Below are 4878 nucleotides of genomic sequence, written 5' to 3'. Positions count from 1 at the left end.
TTTTCGAGCCCTGCCTATTATCGGTCCTCCGTCGAGGGAAGCGACGGACGAGGAGACAATTAGACGCGTATACCCGGGACGGTCCCGGCGAGTTGTATTCGTACGTGACGCCGGGATCTCCTCCTTTTTTCAGCGGCGGTCCAGATTCGAGGATCCGATCAACCTTTCGGTCGTCGGGGTCGCGTCCGCAGCCAGCCACTACGTAGGTATCCACTTATAAACACGACCCTACTTACTCTTTCCGTAGTCCTGGCCTCGTAGGACTCGCGTCAGAGCGGTAAAAGGGTAGATAGATACACGGCACGGTATTAGTAGGTATTAGGTGTTGGCCTGGGAACGACTGCACGTGCTGGCGAGGAATCCCATCCCTCCTGCGAGTTCGGATAATTCTTTAAGTGCTTCCTTTCCCCCTCCCCCCTCCCCCGCCGTCTCCTCTTTCTCCTGCAGCAGCCGCTCTACCCCCCGCGCGCCCGCTCGCTCTCCTCCACGCCATCCACGACTCCGCCGCTCTTACCCGGGGGCCGATCCTCGGTCTCGACCTACCCCCGGCTACCCATCAGACCGATGTGCTCGCGGTGCCACTTCACGATCTATATACGACTCCCCCCCCCTCCCCTCCTTTCTTCCTTTTCTCTTCAGTTCTTTGTCGTTCTCTCGCGCTCCGTCGGCGCGCCGGCTAGCTTTTAGCAATTTTCCGTATGCACCTACTAATCTCCGCTCCCGTGCGCGAGAAAGAGAGGGAGGGAGGGGAGGGCGCCTTAACGTAATGCCGTTAATCTCCTTAGCGATGCGAAAGTTAAGTGGCTTCGGATTGAATGCGGCCTAATGAGCACGAAAGCGAGAACAACGGCCCGATATGTATATATATGTATATATTCATATTAGGATCCAAGAACCCCGTGTCATACACGTGCAATTCAAGATGTCACTTCGAGAAAGGCGGCGAGTACCCAAAATCCAATGCGCCGAATGATATTTCTCAGCTGAAAGAAAATATCACACCGAGGAAAAAATTTCTAATATTGACTTTTCCTAATATTTATATTTACTGATTCTAATATATTTCTCTACTATTTAATCTTACTATTAAGATAAATAAAAGGTTCTTTATAATATTAAATTGTTAATAATATTTATGGGTCGATATTATGAGGCCAATAAACACGATTAACATAGTGCAATTTAATTAAATAATTGTTCAATAATATTTAAATAATATTTAGTTAAATATTTAACAATTATTTAATTAAATTGCACTATGTTGACCATGCTTAAACTCTTAATGGTTCATAAATTATTAATCTGTACTATTATAATAATATTAATATTTCTTCTACTATACTACTATAAGTACTACTATAAAATATATAATATTTCTTCAAATTATTAATTATTATTATTATTCTACTACTACTATTATAATCTATTTATAATTGCTTAAGTTAAGGCAGAATTATTCTTCTAATCTCGTTGTAATGCCAAAAAACTACTTGTCTAGTAAACGTATAGTGTAATTCACTAACCTTATATGCATGTTGTTACTTTCTAGGATAAAACCAGAAGAAGGTATAGTTAAATTGTTGAAAACGACTATAATTTTAGCGGCATTTCTCTCAATATGCGTGATAACATTCTTGCATTTTCGTCTCGGGCACCGTTAGGCTTCCCCTGAATGTTATCCACCGTCTCTTCGACGTCAAGTGTCGATTAAAGTCAAATCGATTTCGACTTCACTTCGAGAGCACCGACAGTGTCTCTTTCCCCCAGTTCTGTAATTCGGTGACCGACATTTCCGTTTGCGGCCGTGGATATTACGCGGATCGGCGAGGGATTAAAAAAGTTCGCGAGAGAGTTTTCCGATTACGTAGTCAAGATCAAACACATTTTCGGCGATACCACGAGCGATGAAACCGCTCTCGGTCCCGCAATTTCGTAAAATCCGAACATTGCCAGAGAGAGAGAGAGAGAGAGAGAGGTAACCGCGGTAGCGGGAGCGAGCGGGAGCGACTCGATTTCCGCTTGAATTTTCCGGGCATCCGCGGAGGCGTTTTCGCTAATTTTCCGATCCCTGCGCGGCGCATATCTGCGCGCCGCGCCGCGCCATAAATACAACATTACCTCCCGCAAATTTGAAACGTCGAGTTTCATAATTGCAACGATATTACCACACGCGAGGCTCGTAACTTCCGCAACCCGTCGGAGTCGCGCGCGGCCCTCGCTCTGCGCCGCCCGGTAAATGACATAATTATCCCTGAATGAGTACGCGTGCGGAGGCCGGAGCGTGCGAGAGATGAGTAAAATTACTTGTATGCACGGCCTTTCCGCTCGCGTCCCGCGGCGCCCGGGCTCTCGTTGTCGCGCGCGCGCGATGAACAAAATAATCCCGCCAAGTACCCTATTTACATGCCGGAACGTGCACCCGATATGGCCGGGCAAGTTCGCCGGCAAGGACATCGTTGTCGGGCGGCCATTGAAAGGGGTGATGCCGCGCACTCCTTCGCCGCGGAAAAGTCAACGAACCGTCCGGCCGAACATCTGGATGAAATTAAGTCGAGCGGCTCTCTTCCGCAGAGACACGCCGTCTCCGGTGCTCGCTCTCCTCCGGGTTTCGGCAGTTTCGTGCTTCTTTGTCTTCTTCGCTCCGAAATTTCACTTATTTTCGGCCTCAACTGTGCGCCATCTTTATGATTTTAACCAGGAAAAGAAAAACGTGTAAGGTTGTTGGTATTGACACGATATTGTGAAAAGAGCTCGGTAACAATCACGAAATACTTCGTGAGTCAGTTTCAACCAAATGATTTGGCTGCAGGCAATCGTGGTACGTGTAATTGCGTTTACATAACACTTGGTTGAGACTATTTCACTAAATGTTTGGCAATTGTTATCAAACTCTCTTTTTCAGTGTAGTAATACTTATTAGAAAAAGTAATGACTATATATCTGTCGCTATGGTGATTATAGTTACAAATATCAAATATTTATCTATCAATGTTTATGGGCACACCAGCTACACTGGGAAAACAATTTTTTTGGTATTTATAACTGTAATCATACATGTGAAAGAATTATAGGGAGAATCATTTTTTCCAATAAGCGTTATCGCAATGATAATAACCTTACGTACACATTGCTACTGCTATTTTTTCGGTTCAAGCTTAGAAGAAGATGTATAGTTGACGCCAGAACTAACTATAATTTCAGTGGGATTTCTCGAAGTGTTTTTCTTTAACCGTAGACTATTAACGTGCGTCTCCAAGACGTAGATAACTTTTATGGACCCCTCTTCTCTCTTATGTTTCGCACCCCATCAAGATACTATTTCGAAAATATATATGTCACATTAAAAAGTTCTTGAGTTTTCCTTTTTTTAATCACTGTACGTCTTCAAGAAAGAAAGAAAAGAAAAGACGTCTTCAAGGCGTAGGGTTAGGAACACAGGCCTAAAATAAGAGTTAACATCATAGAGTTCAAATACCACATTCACGATGAGGCACGACTTTTTTTCGTTAGAACACGGAAAAAAAGATTGGTTGAATTAAGACGTGACAGCGAATGAGTCAAATGCGTTTTGACGAAAGGGGACGGAATTTCTGATTCTTATGAGTCAAATTCGGCTATAAAAACCAGAAGTTCTATTTTCTACAGCTGAACGTTTCGTTCGTCCATTGTCACGTTAATTCAACTAATCTTTTCCCCGTGAGATATTATACTCAGAGAAATGATATTAAAATTATAGTTATTTTCAGCCCCAACTATCTTTTCTTCTGATTTTAACTCTCTAAATATCAATATACATGTAAGGAGAGGTTATCGTTAGCGTTATTATCAGCGACACTATAATAACGCCTGCTGGAAAAATGCTCGTCTCCCGATTATATTAATTTTTTCACTTATGCCATTATAGTTACAAATACCAGGACCTCTTTTCTCATTGCACTATTAGAAAGACGGGAGAATCTCACGGTCGAGCGTGCAAACTCGCGCTTCGAATTTCAACGCGAACGCACGGTTTAATGGAACGTTAGCCCACGCGCGGCTATTAGAAACTCTCATGGCTGCGAGAGCGAGAGAGAGAGAGAGAGAGAAAGCGAGTCGGCCGTGGCTAATGAAACTTACGGCATAGGCGTTTCTCGATTAAGAATATCGATCCACGCCTCATTGACGATCCCATCGGCACACCGCAAATTCCAATTCCCACATCCGCTAACGAATTCATTCGTGAATTATCGCGCGTGTGCGAGCAAGAGAGAGAGAGAGAGAGAGAGAGAAGAAGAGAGAGGTAAAGAGAGAGAAAGACGCGATTCTGTAATTTCTTAATAAAACCGGGATTATAAATATACGCGCGGCTTTTTCCCCCTCGCGGCACGTCAGTCCGGACGGAGCGGCATTAAAATTCCATCGAGTTATCCGCGGTTCTGATATTCCCGGTCGTTTGCCGGCGCGAGCGCGCGCGCCCGCGTTTCCAGTGGGATTTTTTCCGCGATTCGACCGCGCGCACGCTCTACGTACAATTAAAACAAAAGCGAGCGAACGAGCGCCGGACAAATACGCTCTCGGCGTCGAGTAAGCGCGACGGCGATAGTGATGGCGGCGGCGTCGACGGCGTCGGCGTCGGTGACGAGTACGTTCGAAGCGGCTTCGACATATTCGCGCGTGCAAAAGGAAAAAAAAACCGAAAAAAAAACAAAACAGAGTCGGCCGTTAACGGTGCCGTGGTCGAAGACAATTGTCGGGAGGGAAGTTCGCCGTTTGGCGTCGGGGGTGTTACGCCGGTGGCGAACAATGCGCGCCCGTTCGCCGGGAGCGAACGTGGAAAAATAAATAAAAAAGAAAGGGGGAGGGGGGAGGGAGGGAGGGAGAAGAGGGTAGAGCCGAGCG

Source organism: Dinoponera quadriceps, unplaced genomic scaffold (assembly GCF_001313825.1).
Source record: "Dinoponera quadriceps isolate SergipeBrazil2010 unplaced genomic scaffold, ASM131382v1 scaffold717, whole genome shotgun sequence".
NCBI lineage: Eukaryota > Metazoa > Arthropoda > Insecta > Hymenoptera > Formicidae > Dinoponera > Dinoponera quadriceps.
This window is presented reverse-complemented; position numbering follows the sequence as displayed.